Source organism: Epinephelus fuscoguttatus, linkage group LG21 (genome assembly GCF_011397635.1).
Source record: "Epinephelus fuscoguttatus linkage group LG21, E.fuscoguttatus.final_Chr_v1".
In the NCBI taxonomy this organism is placed as follows: Eukaryota; Metazoa; Chordata; class Actinopteri; order Perciformes; family Serranidae; genus Epinephelus; species Epinephelus fuscoguttatus.
In genome coordinates, this window is record NC_064772.1 from 11,095,282 (window position 1) to 11,116,988 (window position 21,707).

The 21,707-nt window shown below is 41.3% G+C and overlaps 1 protein-coding gene across 2 annotated transcripts in view; it reads left to right on the forward strand.

Annotated features, from left to right (window-relative positions):
• The first annotated feature begins 424 nt into the window (after nt 1-424).
• The window catches only part of LOC125882065 (cadherin-18), a 134,273-nt gene continuing 112,990 nt past the window's right edge, over nt 425-21,707 (forward strand). The window contains exon 1 of one of the 2 annotated variants that reach the window (XM_049565702.1): nt 425-684. The gene's annotated coding sequence lies outside the window, so the exon portion shown is untranslated. Of the gene's footprint in view, nt 685-2,381; nt 2,505-21,707 lie in introns of those variants that run through there. The other variant, XM_049565703.1, reaches the window with a different exon arrangement.

The window sequence follows — 21,707 nt, forward strand, 5'->3', positions numbered from 1 at the left end:
CTGCTTAAAAATAGAAGGAAAAAAAAACATTGCACTGTTTGGTCTGCAGCTTCCACAGTTTATTGTTGAAGCTCAATATCCTACTGGGACAGTGAGGAAAGGTAGGCTGTGTCTGGCACTGTGTGTGTGTGTGTGTGTGTGTGTGTGTGTGTGTGTGTGTGTGTGTAAAAGAAAATGAGATAGGGATAACGTATCGTTTCCTGATCACTATCTTATATAATCACGTGTTAACAGAGAAATAGAGGAGCAGAGGAGGAGAGGGAGATAATGGAGAGAGAGAGGTAGGGGAGGCACGGGGAGGCCGGTCCGAGTCTGATAGCTGTGGATTGATCTGAAAACCGACCAATCGGGCGCCTTACTCGACCTGAGCCGCCGCAGTAGCCGGGCAGGATTGGAGGATGCTTCGGAGGAGAGATGCGCACACATGCACCGGCTCGGCTCGCTCGTCCCGTAGCCCGCACACACACACACACACACATACACATACACGCACGGGGAGAGAGGGAGAGTATCGGCTCTCCGCAAGCCGTGCAGTCAAGCTCTGCCCGGGAGAGGATGGCAGCTTTACTTTGCAACTGAAGGGGAGACGGAGGAACAGGAGCAATGAGGGACAAACTCAAACTTGCGCATCTTTTTTGCCGTTAATCAGCTGCCATGTGTGTTCAGGGGGGTTCACGAGGACAGGTAAGAGAGATCAATAAGTTTGTCTGGCTTTGAGACCTCATCTGTATAAGTTTTGCATTTTGCACCTGTGCGCGTGACTGTCTGAGGCGCGGGCGTGTACCCCCGCCTATACTGTGCTGTGTTTGACAGATCTGGCAAATAAATAGGTGTCTTGTGCGCGAGGGCATGTGCGCGCGCTCGTTAGCGGCGAGTTTGACTGCGTGCGTGAGCGTCTGCAATTGCGCCCTTGTGATATTAAGCACTAAAGCAGGAGGAAACAGACGAGATGAAAAGAAGCGGAGGAGTGCGCACTTTCTTTCTCTCACTCATTCTTCGGCTGTAATGAGTGGATTTGGCTGTCGCGTGCCTCAGCCGTTTCTCCTGGGGTGTTGTTGCACACAGCGGCTCGGTGGAGTTATGAATGATAGACAGGCTGCTATAACAGAGTGGGAGTTGGAGGCTATCCGATCCCTCTGATGCGCGTGCCGCACCAGTGTAGCCAGACTGAAATTTACGCGCACTGCAGGAAACAGGAGTCCACTCCGACTGCAGCCTCTCTATAAGTCGAGATTTCTCCCCCCGCACCAGATCCCATCTCTCCTCTACAGAGAGGGGAGAAAAAAACATAAAGACGGGCATTGAGTGGATGCCTCAGTCATTTGAATGCTCTGACAGTCGTGTGTGTAGAAAGATGCGTGAGCCAAGTGCCAGATGCTTAGCTGTCCCTGTTAATGTTGCATTGATTGGCTTCTGGTGAGCACAGGGAGACTTGTATGGCTGCCAATCTTTAGCAATGCTTTTTTTTGCAAGGTGATCACCTCTCTCATGTGTTTGCAAATGTTTAGGAACAAGATGGTAAGTGTCATATGATTCAGTAGCATGATGTTGGGTTACAGTGTGTGAAAAAAGAAGCTGTGGATGGTATTTTTTCCCATACAGCTGAACAGTTTACAGAATGGCTCTACTATGGGAAACATTTGACTCTTATGGGCTCTGACATTGGTGCAGACAACATGCAAATGTTATGTACATGTATGATCAGAAACACTGTGCTGAGGGAAAAGTTTTGATGATTTAGTCTCTTTAATTTGGGCCTGGGGACATTTGTACCAGTGTTATCTAGTCTTAGGGACTGTGCTGCTACAGCAGTAATAAATAATTTATTTTTTGATCACTTCATCAGTTGCTCATTTTTTATATAATTGGTCAATTGCGTAGTCTATACCATGTCGAAAATGTACAATTAATGGTCTATAATAATGTAAACAACAAATGTCCTAAATAATTCATCAGTCATTAATCATTGGTGATTTTTCAACATAATGACATACAATATGCATCACATAGGCTTGCGTGGCATGCCTGCACTGAGGGCATCATCCTCAGAAGGCCCCCCTGCTGAGCATCCATCACCCTTCCTTTCAGTGGTAATTTATTCCCATGTACAAGCCATTATCACTCACTATTCCCGCATTTGAAATGTGCAGGGTTGGACGATATAACAGCAGTGCTACATAATTACTGACCTAAACTTTGAATTAACCATCACAGCTACTAACACAGTCAACAGCCGGAAGCCACATCGCAGAATGTGTTAGCTTTGGAAGCAGGCTGGCTATCATCACTTCCCTAAACACTGTTAAAGCAAGACGAGGCAGCTGACTGAGTTCCAGAGGAGCCTAATAGTTGGTGCTTGAATTTGGGATTTACTGGTCATTAAATTTATTCTGGCAAGTGGAACAGTCTGGAATTGAATGACGACATATGAAAAACATAGCCCACCAGCTGCACTGGCAGAGAAAACAATGTTTAGGCTTAGATAAACAGGACTATTTGGGACTGTGAGTAATAATGCTTTTCATTATTAATTGATCTGATGTTGAGAAATATGACAAAAGCCAATAACAAGCTGGCAAAGCTGAAAGGAAGCCTGTGGATTGCTTCGTCAGTCTAACCAAAAGAGAAAAAAGTAGAACATTTATAACACTGTGACGCTGATCCAAGAGGAATTCTCACGTTATTTTTTACCTAATAAATAGCTTAAATCCTGCATTATGGAAATTGTTATTGTTCTTTTCCATAAATAGTGAATCAAATGATTTGTAGCTCTACAGTGTTGCTTCACACCACAAAAAATCCATGTTGTCCCAGCAATCACCAGACCAAATTTTCATTTAACCTATGGGAAATTTTGATTTCCAGTTCCTTTCATGCATTAGTGACTTGTAGGCTGTGGCACTATACACAGGTCAGCACATGCCTGACAGCAATCCAACGCAAACTACAAATGTTCTGAAAGGACAGAGGTGGTCTCACTACCCTTTATTAGCCCAGATAATCTTTGTTGATATTATAGTGTGTGTGTTTCTCCAGCCTGTGGATGTTTTCTTGTTTAAAAGGGCACCGAGCTAATTACACCATTATTAATCTAACTGAAGACAGCAACGCAGGAAAATGTCTGTTTTACTCCCAGACTCCAGTGTTTGAATATCACACTGCATGTGTATGTGTGTGATGTTGACATCATGATAACTGCATAAAGGCCAAACTGTACATGTTAATCAGTTAAATCACAGATTTGACGCCAGCTACACAAACCCTATACCCTCAAGTGTTGTGTCAACTCAAGTGTGAACAATTGTGCAATTATCAGTCACTCATTAGGGTGTGCTTGCAGCAGAGCAGACATCTTGAAACAGTCTGACGGCCTATTTCTCAGTATGGTGGCAAATTGCAACACCATAATATAATGATTAAAAAAAAAACCTGTATTCAGTCACTTACTGTGACTGTTTGGATTCTAAATGGCCAATTTTTGGACATGTTAGCTGAGTTGGTTATCAATGGACACATGTATCATATTAAGAGGAATTTTAAGTTGGACTTCTCTAATTTTACTCACAAAGATAAGTGTCTGTGGCTCTGGAGGAGTCTGAGAATGTAATCCTGATGATATCATCAGGGTTATTTTCTGTTTTGCCCCAGGCTTGTACTGGTGAAGAGAGGCTCTAACAAAAGATGCTGTGACGTTGCATTATGGGAATAGTAGGACCCAGTGTTTCTGGAGCATAAACCCATAGAAACAGAGCACAGTGGGTCATGCACTGAAGAGCATGCACATGAGGGGAAAACAATTAGCACCACAATATGCAACCAAGGGCTGAAATGCAAACAGTAGGGGCGGCAGTAGCTCAGTCCATAGGAACTTGGGTTGGGAACCGGAGGGTCGCCTGTTCGAGCCCCCGTCCCCGTCCAAAATATGGAGCGTGGACTGGTGGCTGGAGAGGTGCCAGTTCACCTCCTGGGCACTGCCGAGGTGCCCTTGAGCAATGCACCGAACCCCCCAACCGCTCAGGGCGCCTGACCAAAGAGCAGCCCCCTCACTCTGATATCTCTCCACTTTGTGCATGTATAGGTCCTGTTTGTGCATGTGTGTCTTTCAGACCTGTGTATAATTGACAAGCAAGAGTGAAAACATTGAATTTCCTCTCAGGGGGATTAATAAAGTAAATAAACTTAAACTTAAAACTTAAAATACCTGTGGCTAGCTAAAAATATCAGATTTCAACATACATGACAAAGGACTCAGAAGGATCCTCCTTGAATGTATTGACCTTTATGTAGGCTGCCACCTCATCCTCGGACTGCGGGGTTTCATCAATGGAGTCCTCTATGTTGATGACGAGTGTGACATTGGGGTCAAAGATTTGACTTGTGTCATTGACTTTAAAAAAAAAACCTGTCCGGTATCCTATGAATAAGTACCCTATGAATAATGTTACGTCGGTAACGCAAAGTTATGTAGCCTACTCAACATCAAGTTGTGGAGATTAGATTTAGGCAAGTAAGGTTTAGGGAAAGAAACATGGTGACAACGTAAAAGTTTACTCAAAGTTCATATGGTTCCTAACACCAGTCTCCTGGGGAAAGTCCTATGTTTTGTGAGACATCCAACAGCCCAATCTACCACTTAAAGGGACTGCTTTTTTTTCTTTACACCCATTAGTGCATTGGTCACATGATTGAAGCCTCCCCAAATATGTAGATTATACCTGAATTACTGGCTCATGTAGGATAGGTATTAATTTTGGTGCATTATTTTTCATAGGAAAATGTATGAACAGTGAATGAGTGCAGCCTGAACACTTAATTATTTATATCTATTTGATTGAATCACAGGGGAAGATCATTGTTCAACCTAAGAAATATCAAAACCAAATCTCCCCCAGCTTAGTTAGCTTCAACCCCTAAAGTTTGTCTGGAACTTTCTAAATAAAAGTCAGGGCACCCACAGCCTCAACTTTCTGAAAGCTATATTCCCAATGTAATATCCACTGTTGTCTTCCTAAAGGCAAGGGTTTTTGTTTTGGCAGTTTATAAAAGCTTAGTTCTGGGTTCTTTACCCTGTTGGTAGTGCATCCCACCACACAGCAGTTAGTAGCCATTTTTTGCTGTTAGCTAGCAGCAGGAAGTGACGGGGAGGCACCTTCATGCAATACAAAGTCAATGCAGAGCGATGAATTGGTTTCCCCTCCAGTGTGGGTGGGCCTTGATTGTGCTCTCTCTTTACAGGAGATTAAGGGTCAGAGCATCACTGAAGCACGACTTATTAAAACTCTGACAGTAACCCTTTCTCTAGCTGATGCTAAATCAATTTTAAAGCAAGCAAGATGCATGAAGAAGTCATGGTCCATGCAGACATGATTCACCCCAGGTGGCTACAGTGTAATGTCTGTCAGTGTTTTCAGTCATATCGGTAGCAGACTAGACAGGAAAAAGAACAGTGGATTATTGTTCCAATGGCACAGTCAAAGGGCCATTCAAAAGATGAATCACGCTTTCCTCCAAACATTAACAGTCTCTTCACAGATAGCAAACAAAAAGTGGTCATTCACTGCCTCCAACTGCCAGCCAAGACTGACAATGTAGGGGTTTTCTGCAAGTAAGAATTATAGTAGCTTTGAAAAGGCAAGCATTGATCGGTCTTGTCAGTGATGCCGTCTTTTTCTAAATCCAGGATGCGACAAGGTAAAATAATCCCCTGCTTTTAATGCTGCTGTGGGATGTTTTTGTGTGTTTACAAAGATAAAATGATGGATGAATTTTTGTCATTAAATTTCTTATCAGAAATGCTTCTCTGCCGAGAATGTATATACACAGACTCACAAAAATTAGTTAGAAGAAGAGGAAAGATGTCAAAGATGAAACCAAAAAGCTAGCCTGAGCAGGGCTGTTTGAGGGGGGGGGGGGGGGGGGTGCCCCCTGGTGATGTTTTCAACAGAAAATAATGGGACACCCTTACTGATTTATTTTGAGATTATTTCTGTAATTGCATTGTCAGACTATCATGTAAGATTCTCTCAGATTGCAACTTTTATCTACCTGTGTTGCTGGTTCAGTTGACAGTGAAACAGCTTCAGAGACAATATATGGCTGCCAGTGTCAACAAGACACTGAATTAGACAGTATACACCAATTGCATCCTGAAAGAAAAGTGTTATTCCTCTTATAGCATCTCTGAGGGAATAGTATAAATGGATAAAAACTGCTGTGCCTTTGCCATTTAAGACTTAAAGATTCAATTGTATTGACATTCAAGTTCCATTTTCTGCTTTCCCTTATGATATCCTCCTGCGTGCACCTTTTTATATGTTCCACATGACCGGGTGTCCAGTTAAACTGATTCCAATAAAGATTTTCCAGTGACATTATTGTTTTGAGTGAAGCACCTACATTGATCACACTGTGGCAAATCCTGGCTGCTACTGAAATGGTCTGTTACCCAGTTATCAATAAATCAGACTTGTTGCCACCATCGTATTTATCCAAATAGAAATTATCGACAGATATTCTGGTTGTCAAACACTGCAAACACTATTGTCTTTCAATGTATTTCATTGGTCATGTGAAAGTTTCAATATTCAGCAGCATTGCTCTTTGCCTTCCTGCAGTATGGTTCCCTATTGGGAATTTTGGACTGTTGCCATTCAATCCTATCATACTGAATAAAGGCCCACATTCTGACAAAAAAGAGAGTGCTTTTAAGTGCAAAAAGGGTTAAATTTCTTTGTTAAAATTATACTGTGCAGGAACAGCTCCTGTTTGTAAAAGGTATCACCAGAGAAAGTGAAAGCCAACCTTTTGCATTAGTCTATACATTTTTAAGGAAAAATCCTGCGTAGTGGATCTTCAAGTGTAAAAATTAGAAGTGAAAGTTCTGGTCACAGGACCATCATCAAGAACACATACAAACTATGTGCTTCCTGAGACCTAAACAGGCTTTCAGACAAAACCAACAGCCATTTAGGTGACAGGTGACAGAAGCAGAAGGTGTTTTCCATGAACTCATCAGCTCGGCCCATGTGGTAATCATGCAGAAAGAGTGAACACCTTGGAGGCATTTGGTTCCTCTTGGGGTGTGTTCCAAATCACATACAGTACTTTTTCTTTTTACTGTTTGTGGGCACTGCAGCTGCCTTTAAAAAGTATGTACTCTTGCATGCAGTATGTACACAATCGGGTGATACTAATTCCTCATAACGTTATGCCCTGAACTTTGACCCTCTTACTCATATATCAGTTATCATGGAGATAGTCTCTATACATAGACTCTGCATTCAGTGAATGTAGAGTCTGTAGGCAAACCCTGGAGATCTTGCCTCTGGAAGAAGAGTGGAAGAGCCCTGGTTTCCGGTTGAAGGCTGTTTGTAGTCCGTGTGATATTGACCAATCACGTTTCGACCAATCGGGGGTTGATGGGTTCCGAGAATGCCATGGAGATAAAACAAAATGCCGTTAACAGAGCTTGCCAGAGACAAAGGTGAACCCTGACAGCCCTGATGTTATTTTGCAGTAAACATAACTGCATGCATTGTGGATTCTAACATGTCATATTCATGATAGTGCGGTTGCATAGGCTTTACATTTCTCTGTCATTGTTATTTGATAATTATGCCCTTTTGTTGTTGGTTGTATTCATGATCATTATTACTAATGGACTGGTCATCAGTCACCTGAATAGGCTGTCATGCATCATTACAACTTCTGACAGTCGAAGTGATGTATCTTTCGCTGCTGAGGATTGTGAGTCAGAATAACCAGAAAAGCATACTGGCTTGCGGACTGCAAAATCCAACCGGATGTAGTAGAACATCCAATTTTGGCATACTGCATTTGCCATACTATGTATTGGGACATACTAAATCTTTTTCCGGCATACTATATTGTATGGTAGTATGGGTATTGTAACGCACAGTTGCTTTGAGGAAAACAAAAATCAATCAGAGTAAAAGAGACTTTTTTTTTGATTGAAACCAAACCCGCCTGGCTCATCAGTGCCATTGAGAAGAAAAAAAAGCAGAATCCTGTACCTTTGGCTCACTATTTCTGGCCTGTTGTCATCCAGCTTTCCTTTTTTTTTTTTGTTTTTGATTTAGACTTTCATTTCTTATTGTGGGACACAAAGCAGTCTGCATCATACTGACATTATTGCACTCTGGGTTTTCTCAGAATGGGTGAAAGCAACATTAGAATGATTCATCTCCTGCTCTCACTGTCAGTGACGAATGAGCAGCAAAGCATTTCCTTAAAGAACACTCAGCACTATGAGAGGAAGTCTGAGTTTGATCGTGGCAGAGCATATTTATAAGGCTGTGGCATCAGGGCGTTTTGATTTTTGCCTCAGGAAGACAAATGATAAAGTTGTCTGTAATTGACTAAAATAAATTATGAATACATACTCAGTTTTGAGGGATTCTTAATATTTAATAGGTCATGAGCTTACTATTTTTGTGGCTTTTCATGATAAAATATTGAATTTCTGTGCTTATTTTAATACTTGAGGATAGATGTATCAAATTATGTGTCACCCCTGTGAGGTGGATGCTGAAAAATCCATTAGCATTCCTTTTTAGTTCTAAGTGAGAGCATTGCAATGTCACACATGTCAACATGTTTGCAACACATTGCTGGTATCGGATTTTGGAGAACTGAAGTAGCAGAAATGCTTTGGTTGAGTCTGATCCAGCACAGTGCAGTAGATGTGAATTACGTAAAAATTCAAACCAAAAAAAAGTACCTCTGTCAGTTTTTGCAGGATTTTTGCTTTAAATGTAGACAATAAAAGATGCAGAGGCCTCAAAGTGTGATGTGGCAATGAGAAAAAAGAAAAACAAAGAGAAAGAGAAATGCAGCTGCAGAGGGATGTCGATGAGAATATTCTCTCTCTGCATATTTGTCCACTGTTTTATGGGAACAATGTCTTTGAAAACCACAAAAACAGAGTGATTTGATTGCCAATATGCTGCATGAATAGTTAATGTACTATTCAGGGGTCGGGTTTCCAGCTCACATTTGTGTGCATTTGCTCAGAGACTTTCCCTTTTTTTTTTAAAATAGCTCTTAAGGATGAACTGTCATTATGTAATCGCTGCGCGTTTCTGCCTGGGATCCTGGGGGCTGCCTCCAAGTATTTTATTTTGTTCTGTGCTCAAAAGCATCAGGGTGGTGGATATGCCTTTTGGTCACATTCGGGAGGTTTCAGCTTCTTCAAGGGAAAGCCTGTGTTTTATTCACCTGGGCACATCCTTTATCATACTTATCCCCCTCTAGATTTACATTCTAAGCTTTAGGCATTTCACTCACACTTTCATACTCAACAGTGTACACAGAATAAACTGGTAGACATTTGGCATCTTGCTGGAGGAGAGCTCAGCAGAATGTAAGTGTGTTAGTAGACAATATTGAGATTAAACTTGAGGTGACGGGGCAGTTTCTGTACTGTAGCTACTGGTTTTACTCAAAAATGTTGCAAAAAAAAAGTAACCCGTAATGTGTTTATATTTGAAAGTACAGGAATAAAACCAAGCACTTGTCTATACATAAAATATCTTTATGACAAAATAATGTCACTTTTCTTGTAATTGTGGAAAATGGTTGCATTTAAAACAGTGTACAGAAAAATGTAATGGAAACCCTGCAGGAATTGTTGTATTGTTCTTATTGCAGTTATTCATTGTTGTGAGATGTTACCCTTTACCTGAAAATATTCTTTGGGTAGAATATGGACTCTAATTCAAAAACCATGTCGTATCATGGCAGAAAAGGCGAGTCACTTCCGTTAGTTGTCAGTGTCACGGTACAATGAGAAACCGTGATGTGTGGCACTGATAAAACATTAGTGTGCTGTGCGCCTGTCAGACTTGCTCACCCTTCACGTGCAACACCAGGACTCTGAAATGTGAGAGAGATGTTAATTGGACCAACGCTTTATGAAAGTGAGAGCGAGAGTGAGACGGGTAGAGATGGACAGGGCATCCCTACTGATTCGCAGATCTAAGGTGGATGAGAGGCGAGCTGCGGGGAGAGCGCCTGTCCACCAGAGTGAAGACAACAACCGGAATTTTAATGCTGCTAGAATACCTTTCCAAAAGATTGAATTCGGTGTTTTATAAACAAGCAGTAGTTAACCAAAAATGTAGTTTAAAATTGATATAGATATCCCACGTATAGGGTGTATATGTACATGAGGATGGTGTGTGTATCAGAATAGGCATGGGAACAAGAATGGTGTAAACTAGGGTTGGGCAATATAACATTATATACCATGCAGCCAGTGCTTGAACATGGCCAGTTCACATCAATATGCAGTATAGCAGTTCTTTTAGTCTTTGGTGTACTGTGACTTTTCTTGTGCTCTGGCACTTTTCATATGGTGCTCCTTTCTGCTGTCTCCATATCAGGTTTCTGGGTGATTCATAATAGCCCTAAATAAACTGCATTGTCAAGGGGGCACTACACGACGCCTACCTGTTCCCATTCTCGCCTACCTTTTCTCTGTCTGCGGCTAGTCTAAGTAATGTTACATTACAATGATGTTGGCCTGGCTCCAAAAGGGCAATACAACGAGAACACTAACACATGCAGAAGATCAGTGTATCATGCTGCACAACAATTTTGTCTGTTGTGACAGTCACTACGTCAGATTACGTGATTGTAGAATCATAAAATCGTGCCGCGACTTGGCCGGCAGACATGACACACTACACAGTGGTCCATGACCAATCATCGCTGGTCATCTTTCATGATGTGTGTGATGTCATCAGATTATTCTTGTCCTATTTCTATTATTATTACAATTATTTCAGTCACTATGGCTGAATACACTGTTCATGTCCCAGCCAAAATATTCTTATAGTAACGTAAAAAACTCCACCAGATGGCAGGAGCTACATTTGAAGTACCACATGCAAACTATGTAAGTCACTGAATCCTCCACAACAAGTTCCTGCACGTTTCACAATAAAAGCCTGTTTAGAAAATTAAGGGTTTCTCTTAACCAAAATCATAATGCAAAACGGATACAGGAAGAGTTGAGTTTGCAATAACATAGCAATTTTTTAACATGGCAAACAGGAGTGGAATAAAAGTAAAATATAAAAATACAGATCGAATGAAGCTTGTAGCCTCTGCAGTTGTGGTAAGTAAAAGCCCTGCTATTATCTATCCTTTTCCATTATGAAGAACTAACATTCCTTGCTAGCTTGATGCTAATGGCAGCGCTCACTAGGTTGCTAAAGTACCTCTGCTGTTTCATGCCATCATTTTATCCTTTATACTCTGTATGGTAACGTCCTTAGAGGAAATATCAAACAGGCTGGGGTGTTGTTGTTGCACAGTTGTCCACGGCAGCAGATCGCCCTGTCTTTCCATTGGTCAAAGTGACGGCTGTGATGGGAGAAGTAGTAAAGAAAAAAAAAGGAAATCGAATGTGCAAGACTATCTGTCGGGATGTCGTGAGGTATCCCAGATGTGACATCGGTTGTCATCTACTATGACATACTATGTGAGATAAAATGATTGATAATTGCAATAGACTCTCATTGTAGTTCATGATCCAAGTGAAAACGGTACGACGTTTTGTCGGGCTATAATCCGGCTGATATCCTGAAGTGTGAACCCGGCATTAGGCAAGTTAAGTTACGTAGGTCAGAGTTAGGCAAGTAAAGATACACAATTTAGATTTAGGAATTGAAACATGGTGAGGACATTCGGGTCCTAAGCACCATTCTCCAGGGGGAAAGTCCTGTATGGTTTGACCCATCCACCCCCAAACCTGCCTGCTTTCACAGATTTTATGTCTTTGCATTATTTCCCTCTTTACTCCCGTCAGCACATTGGTCATGCGGTTGCAGCCCTCCTGATTATGTGGGTTGTACAAATATTACTGCTTAATGGTTAAATGGGTTATAGGAAATGCAGTTCATTACTTTTTGTAGGTATACGTATGAACAGTGCATGAAAACAGCCAGACAAGATGACACAATGGAATTTTAAAAGTCAAATTCTACATGACTAAATGCAAGCCGGGAGCAGGAGGCTAATGTTAGTGCCATTCCTAGCACTAGGGAGCACTGTGTGTGCCAGAAGAAATGTGTCTACTGGTAGAGATTGGGTAATATTCCTCTGTGGGAGTGATTCGGGGCAAACTATGTAGCAAATCAGGGCTGGATTCTCATGTGATCTTGCAAATCCGGCTGCTTCACAGGGTAACATGATTTGGGCAGGGATGGAAAAGCAAAGTTATTGGAACTGCAACTGGAACAGGAACATTTAAACCTGTATTTCAAAAGAATTTTAGTTATACTGTTATCTATCGTTTGTTTTTTAATTCAAGTGTCCCTAAGTAAAAGAAGAAAATAAATGTGATAATGAACCACTGTAAAGTTATTTTAAACCATTTCTTAATTGAATATACAGAACAATCACAGTATTGTGATATATGTAATTACAGTGATATGAAATAGCATTCACAGTGATAAAGTTTTGGCATATTGGTCACCCCTAGCACACTCATACTTGCCTTTCCCCCCATTTTCCACTTTTAGACAAGAACGTATGTCTCTGCTTCTATTTTGATGTGCTTACACAATATTTCTGAAGTGACAGAAAATACTGCCTAATTCATACTGTCAGTCAACACTGACTGTACCCCGTCGCTACCGTTGCAGTTGCAGTAGTGTGTAAGCAGATTTTCTTAGAACTGTCTCCAGAGCTGTGATTGAACCATTCACTTTGTAGCAACATCTGCCTGTTTCCTCGCCCCAAGGACTGCGCTTGTAAGCTGGTGCACTGTTGCCAAACTGTCAAAGCATTTGCCAAAGTGTCAGACAGCTCTCCATGTATTGAAATGAATCTCAGTGCGCCTAAACAAGTCAACCACACTGTGCCAGGAGCCCCAATTTCAAGCTTAACATCCAGCTTATACAAGAACTCGTATTTATTTAAGTTCATATCACCGCAGACCTGGGTGGATTGTAGAAAAAAAGTGACTGAACATAACCAGTAATTCATCTCTTAAAAAATCTCTTATGCTTCAAGTTGGTGAGATGGTGGGATTAGTAAAATGTCTATGCACTGGCACAGACAGCAAAAATGAAACATATCTTCCAAAGCTCCCAAATCAGTCTCTCAGACTAACATGGATAAAGAAAAAGAACAAGAACGAAATGAGTCAGAATCAGAAACCCCACTGGTGATTCACGGAGAAAGGAAATAAATTGTTTGAGAATCATAATTCCAATTCAAGTGAGGGAATCCTGATTCATATTCTGCTCTGAAATGTGCTCTTTTGATCACTTATCAACTTTGTTTTTCATGTTACTGTGGTAGTTTTAGCTTCTAATGGCATTTGTAAGGGTGTAAAAAGAAACAAATGTCAGCGTGAAAACATTATTGCCCATTATTGCCCAGCCCACACAACATACTGTACACCCTCCTTACACCTCCCTGTGACTGTTCCTCCCTACCTCCAACTCTCCAGTTGGCATCACCAGCTCCTTCCTTATTTGGACGACGATGAGGCGGCATATTTGTCTGTTGCAGCTCCGAACAACGCCCCGACCCCTCCACGAGTCTCTGTGGGCACTTGAAAGCAGTGTGGCGAGCATCTGCGAAGCCCCCAAATGTCTCGCACTTCATCCTCTCATGAGGAAATCTACCTGGCAGCGAGAGAGCAAGCTTATCTGTGTATGAAATGCTAATGTGAATAGCCTCAGCCCTACTTTGTGGATGAGAACACACAGGGCCCCTCTCCTTGTTGTAAAACCCACCTGCTCTTTGTGTTTTAGCATGTGTGAAACGGTGAAGCCTGCCAAACTCCAGTAGCCTCAACCTGAATTTAGACTTCTCAGACATGAGGAGGACCAAGTGCTGTAGGTGATATGAATATATTTCCATTCTGAATCCACCTTGTGTCCTTTCCTCTTGTTCTGTTTGGCAGACCTAAATCCCAAAAGCATGAGAAGCTCTTCCAAGTAGAGCTAAAATGATTAGCCAGTGTATCGATTAGTTGACTGACGGAACATTTATCAAGTACTTTTTTAATTAATTAATCACTCAAGTCATTAATCAAGCCAATGTGCTAAATTGGTTTATTAGGAAAAACAATCAACAGATGAATCAATAAATAATGAATAAATATGAGTTGGAGCCCTGCTGGGCATTTGCCAGACTCCTGTTTCCTTTGTGCATAATGCCAATGGACCCTTGTATGGATGCTCTGTGGCAGCTACTGCAGCAAGAGAAGAGCGAGATGATGATGATGCGAGTTGAAAAACTGTGTTTTTTCCCCACAGTGGCCAGCAGATGGGTGCTGTCTGCTCCATCCTGGCACTCCCGCTGTATGATTAGAGCTCAAGAATCCAGCCATTAAACACAGGACAGATGGGACATTTTCCATCTTCCACCCAGCTCTCATTAAGCAGCCAAACAACATATAGTGGGGTTGACGAGTGCAGGCGTGTTTTCTAATTTGACACCAAGAAAAAAACCCAGAGAATGAACTCCTCCTTCACAGATATAATTAAGGTTGTTTAACTTGGCATGTAAACATGAGGAGATGAAACCATCGGAGGATTCTCATCTCAGCAACCTTTGCCTTGCCGAGCCGTGTGAGGAGTGCTGCGTTTGGGCTTGAGGTAATCAAAGCTGAGGGCTAGGACAGATGGTGTTTGGAGGGTAGTGTACTGGAAGGACAAGTCGCTGTTGACTTTGGGAGACATGGTGGGAGGGGGTGACTGACATACCATCCAGCCCACATGACTCAGTGGGAGTCATTGCTGCAATGGGCCTAATTACCTTCAGGCCTAATCTGTGTTTAAAAACCTGCTGCTTATTGCTTTTAATTACCCACAAGTGTTGAGAAAAGATTGAAATGCAAGGTTGGAGCATTTGTTTGTTTTGTTTCTACATTTGCATGTATGTGAGGGAGTAAAAATTGATGCAGGAATTCTTACAATATGTCATATTTTCCAGCTTCAGATGGCTAATTGTAGCGCCAGTGTACTCCTGTATTTCCTTGACTGTGTACACAGTGGGCTTTAGCTGTCCTCATGCTCTGCAGCGGAAGTGTGTTTGACAGCCAAGTATTTTCTTTCTGTTTTTCAAAGCTCACACCTGCATTTAAAATGTTACACAGACAGTTGTACTGTCTGTAGCCTGAACACTAAATTACTCACAGCCTCATCACTTTAGGCAAGAAGAAAGAGAGTTGATTCTCAGATCTTCAGATCTCGGTTTGACAAGTAGACAAGTCGAGGGAAGTGTTATCTATAGAGCCGAGTTATGATTATTAGATAGAATAGAGTAGAATATAATAAATATATCTTTATTGTCTGTCAGGGTGGGTATTTGTCTTCGGCTCACCAAATGCAAGAAACAACTAATGAAAGGCAGACAAGCAGCTGGTTAAATCTCATCAATTGCTTTGTTGACTCAGGGTTATTGATGGCACTTGGAATGAAGGACTGAGTACATTTTTAGTTGTCGCAGGGACTATATAGCACCTCCCAGAGCCTTTTGTATTTCATCTTTATGCAGGGGTCAGTGTTTAGGCAACAAAACTACTTGATTAGGAATAGGAAAAGATCTAGGTTAAGAAGAAGAAGAAGATATACTTTATTTATCCTTGAAGGGAAATTTAATGTTTTTCACTCTGTTGTCATATACACACAGGCCCAAAATACACACACCTGCACAAACAGGACCTATACATGCATTATACGGAAATATGTCAGAGCGTGGGGGCACACTGACAGGTGCCCTGAGCAGTTGGGGGTCCGGTGCCCTGCTCAAGGGCACCTCGGCAGTGGCCAGAAGGTGAGCTGGAACCTCTCTAGCTACCAGTCCACACTCCATATTTCATCTGGATGGGGACTTGAGCCCGGGACCCTCTGGTTCCCAACCCAGGTCCTTGGATGGACTGAGCTACTGCCACCCCACTGCAGCTGGTTGATGTTAGTCATGTCACTTGGCCCATGTGACTCAGAAGGGGAAGCAGTAAGGTTTAGAAAACAAGGCTCCTTGGTTAGGAATACATCAGGATTGACGTTAGTCATGTCAGCCAACTTACGTGACTTGTCATGACAATATAACTCAACACTGACTTTCAGTTTCACAAGGTACTCAAACACTGCTCCCCTGGGTCAAAGTTCTGTGCTTGTTGGACCCATCCACCTCCCATCCCATGTGCCCTTGGTGAACTTTTTCGCTTTATATACTCTGTCTGTTGCTCTGAACGTCTAATGATGATGCAAAAAGGTTGACATTGGAATTGGTTGATAGCCCAATGTGTGTCATACAGATGCTAAAGGGGGGGCTATGCATTTGTATCTAAGCAGTGTTTTTTGACTCTGAGAGTGAGACCAGGCCAAAGAGAGGTTGGGGGCTATCTGCCAAGATACACCTCACTTTCTTCCTTGTCTTTTTTCTAAAGTGCTGAGTCAAGGTCTTTTGGGATTTGCCAACTATTTTGCCACTGACAAAATCCCAGAAAGTTTATTTTACAATTTAAGTGACTGTACTAGGCCGGAAGGTAAGAGTTAATACTTGGGTCCTTTCAAGTCTGGTCCTACAGAGGCTAGACAAGACTCCTTCCCAGCATTCGGTGAACACACATTGAAATAGGCTAGCAAGTGCCTAGGTGTGTGTCACTGAAGAGACCCCGCTGCCAATTCTGGCAAATCATGCACAAAGGATTGTGGATACTTCATGCCCACTGAGGTTACACACATGCATCCTTGAAAATTGTCAGAAAGGAAGACTTACTCCTTGGTAGAATTCAAAGGATCCTTGCCCTTGAACAAGTGCTTTGGCGGGATTCGATGATGTAGCCTCTTTGTAATTCAGCCATTAAAGGATCCTTCTTTGACTTTGAGAAGCACCATAGTTTTAAAATCTGCTAAATAGCATAAGGCCAAAAAGTTTCCAAAAAAAAAAAATTGAGTCGTTGTGGGCACCTCTTGAAAATAGCATTTTTAGAGAAGCTCACCCGGGAGCTGTGTGTGCTGAGGTATTTAAAGCGTAATTATTTAATGTAACACCATGTTTAAAGCACAGACTGTATAACATAATGGATGCCACTACTGTGATGTCACCCACTGGTTTGTGGATTTACAGAGTTTGGCATTTTGGTCATCACCACTTCACCATCACCATATTTGTATGAGATGGTGGAGCTGTGGAGGGGGCGAGGGGTAGATGTCACTCATAGATGGTGGTTACACCTAACAGTCAGCCTTTCACTCAAAGTTGCAACACCCTTAATTTTGCATAACTGAGTTATATAGAATGAACCCCACCATATAGTTATCATGATGGAGAAATTAGCTACAGAGACCAAAATCATGTTTTGTAGCAAGCTGTAAACATGAATATTACTGCTCTAAAGTTATGCATTTTAACATGGGAATCAATGGGAAACGACCTGCTTTTGGAACCAGCCTCAAAAGGCCATTCAAGGAACTGCAGTATTTGGCACCTCCTCTTTGGCTCCATTTTTCAGCCCAAGGGGTTGCCCCTTGGTTTGAAGGGGTTCAAATGATTTTAAAGTTGTCTTCTGCCATCCTTGGAGTTATATAATGTGATCAAAGTTGTATTCTTGCTGCTGATGAAATATGTGCCGAAGTTAATTTGGAGAAAAAAATATCAGCCGTTTGCATGTGGAATTTAAATTAAAAGCATTAGAGTTGTAGAGAAGATAAATGCAATTAAGTTTGGGCTCAGGAAACTGGAAGGAACTTAAAGAAGTTGTGACCATGCCATGTGGGTTGCTGGTGTGAATCTCAGGACATATTTATGACTCAGCAACTATTCTCAAGGTGAGAAAGGCATTTAACGCCTATTCAAGCAGAGTAACTGTGATATTTCAGACAGCTTACATCTGTTATGTGGGTATGTCGACATAACATTCATCACATCAAGAGTGGGTGATGCTAATTTGCCAAAAAAAAAAAAAAGACATAAAATCCTGATATTACTAAACCATGTATCTTACAAATCCTAAGTTAGATTCTGAGTGGAAAAGGGTTCACAAAGTGAGACAGCTTTTGTAGAAAGCCCAACCACTAAAACAGTTCATTCAGCCATGATTCCCTGTGTGTTTTCTAGTAAGATGCCATTGTGGAAATACTACGGCCTGCTTGGCTAAACCCCTGAATCGCTGGCACCTCTCTCCAACCTATTTGTCTCCTCCAATTTCGTGGAACCTCCAGGGTGTGCCACACATTCAGAGGATTGCCCCACTTGTGAAGCTGATCAGACTAATCTGCTTCCTTTCACAAACAATAAGCTGGGTCAAATCACGCAATAGACTCAAGGCAAAAAGCGCCTATTTTTAGAACAGGTGCAGATCAATCAAATGCAGTTTTCTAGTTGTGAGAAAAGTGGCTTATTTCACTTGGCAGGTACTCTGAAACTACTATTTCATACACTAGATGAAAAATGCATTCTGGGATGCACGCAGTCCATGTGTGTACATTCACAGTTCAATACTTGAGATACCTATAGACAGATATGGCTGCTTTTAAAATTTAATGGAGTGATGCTACAAAGGGCCAAACCAAGATGGGAATTGTGTCTTGTATGATATGAAATTAATGATTCCAAGAAAAAAGTAGAAGATTTTAAAAAACTACTTAAAGTTTAAAACTACATATGTATAATCTTAATGTTAGTAGAACGTGCACTGCTATCAGAGTTGGAGTGGAATGAACTGAAACATCTTTAGGTAAATACTTACAGTAAGTTAAAATGAGCTGACGCTGGATACTGAAAGAAATGAGACAGGATATCGCTTAGAAACAGGAAATGGAACCACAATGCATTCATTCAAATAAACTGAAAGTCTCTGTCGAGGTCAGTGCAGACTGCTGTAACGCTTTTACACTGAAACAAATTTCACACAGTAGAGGAAAAGAAATAAACTTTATAGATGAACACATTTATGCTTATGAAGTTTCTCTTTGCAAAAGTGACTCCCTTTGGACTAATAATGTAATTCAGCCTCTGAGACTCTACTGTGTACAATAAAACATAGCTCTAACACATATTTAGATTCCAGATTGTAGAAACACTTGCCTCTGTCTGCAGATAAACCTGTATAACTCTTAACCCACATTTTTGCCTCATGGGAGTGGGTTAAATTGATAAAATCTTTTTATGATATGTCCAATTTTTACATCATGAAAATTGAGTGTCTTTGTGTAAAATACAACACAAGAATGTTGATTTTTGTCTAATCCAGAAAAATAAACACCCAATGACATATATGAAGCAATCATATAAAAAGTTTTGTTTTTTTTCCCCATGAAGCAATCCTGGTCAATGATTTGCAACATCGGCCGCAAAAACAAAATACATCTTGCGATGTTAACATACTAGGCACGAGTACTCACTGTACATATACAGCTCAGCTCAGTCACCTGTATAAAATGTTAGCATTGTATGTTTCTACATATCACAGATACTTCACATATGTATGTTTTATATGTATCACATGGCCTTTCTAAATTGACTTAGTTCTGATAACATGCATATAAGCTGACTTTGTCCCCAGGAGTTGGAGGGGATGGTGGACTGCTTGCTTTATCAATCCATTCAATGGCTGATAAAAAAAATTGTTCTGTTTTACTTTCATAAAGTTTAGGCACCAAAGTTACGTTTTTAGATTCAGAAAAAGAAAATCATGGTTGAGTACAAATATTAGTTTCACACAGGACCGAACCTGACTTTGTTTGACCCATCTAGCACCCCAACCACCCACAGTATATACAGACATTTCCAGTCTTAATAGCCTATGATTCGGAACCTAATAGTAGGTGTGGCAGGACCTTCTGTGACGCTTATCACCACTGGTAACAGCCATTTGGGGATAACAGCCTCAAGAACCTACTATAAGGCTTAGAAGTCCCCTACTAGCCCATATATCAGGGACAAATGGATGATAACACCTATTTAATAGCCTAACAACAGTGAAAATGGCTGCTGCAGACCACCGTTCAAGAAACAAACAACAGTAATTGTTTTTTAGTGAGACATTCGCAGCATTTCCAGCTTTGATTTTGTGAGCCACCAAAACGGATTATTTTAAGCTAAAACATTATCTTTTCTAACCATAACCATGTGGTTTTTGTGCCTAACCATGCTAAATATAGTATTGTTGAAACATAAAGAAAGGTAAGGTTTCAACTTACCCACTACATAATGTACAAATGGCACATATCCATGATTTTCAGAACGTACAATACAACACTTACTCTGGCAGTTGGCCTGTTGTGTCACCGACCCTTCTGCCTTAATTCTAATGCTACCAAACCCTGTTGCCTTTTCCTTTATCAGTCAGTATAAACCTGAAATGCTATGAGCAAAAATCTCATAATCGTTTTTCAACGCTTTGGCACATATTGCATCTTTTGATGCAGAGGATGTTTTTTAAGCCCGTCTTCCATTTAAGCATCCATACAGCAGGTTCATGGAGAGCTCTTTCTGATTCAGCAGAAACAACAGAGAAGAAAAAATAAATTCATGTTGAGGCCTCAGGAACATTTCACAGCAGTGTTACAGTCTGATTTCACATTGCTGTGTCACAAATTTTCTCCTGTGCTGTTTGCGTCTTCCTGTACTCACTTTAACCCTCTTGTTTGTTTACCTCTGCTCACTGAAACACTGCCTGGGACTACAGGCAACAAACAGGCACTATAAATGGGTGGAACATGTTTGTATTTTGTTCCTTTCAGGTGGGGTGAAAAGTCAAGAGTCTCTTTCGCTGTGGTCGTCTCTTTCTCTCTGACTGGCCCTCTTTGTTCTGAGGATAGAACAGTGGTTCAGTGATATGTGTTTTGACCCGCCCAAGTCTTTTGCTATCTGGCGTTTGACACCGGCAGAAAGCTGATGCTGTGAAATCGAATGCAGTGGGTGAGCTCTCAGCAGGAGCCCAAAACATTAGCTATTAGCGGCAGGCGACAGGAGCCTGTTCTCCCTCTCTGCCAGACTGAATTGAGGTGTATCTTTGTTGCTTTCTCGACATCTCCCCCACTCTTGCTGTCGTTTATTTTACTTTATCTTTCTGCCTTTTTAAGCGTTTCACCTCCTGCGGTGTCATCAGTGGCTGGGGTTGCATGCAAGAGCTGTTGGCTGTCCTCCGCCTAAGGTCTTATTCAATTTAAGTTGTTTACGTGACCAGTTGATTCCCTGTTATTGAGTTTTCCTGTTTCCATGAATAAATAAGGATACAGAGACACAGTATTCAGTCTGCCTTTGGTGTCCTAGCCAGTCCAACAGCAAAAAATAAAGTATGAAAAGGCTTAACACACTACATGGGGGTGACAGAAAGAGGGCAAGGAAGGTTTGAAGCTGGGAAGGATTCTCTGCTAAGAATCAGAACAGCTGGTCATAGGTATTTTTGTGCAAGTGTGCATGGATGTGTGATAAATCATCTGATATAACATTTCTCAAAGGTAAAAAATAATTTAGCGCATAAAAAAAGTTTTAAAGGTTTAATGGAATTCTTTGTCAACTGAGCAGTTGGTGATCTGGGAGACAATGATCCAGCAGCTATGAAGTGGAAGTCTTGAGTTTGTTGCATCTAATTAACATTTTCATCATTTGAGGAGCTGATAAATCATTTAGTTAATGAAATGTAAAAAAAAAATGTCAGCAATGAACATCACAGGTCCCAGCAGCACAACACGAAAATTTTAAGTAACTTG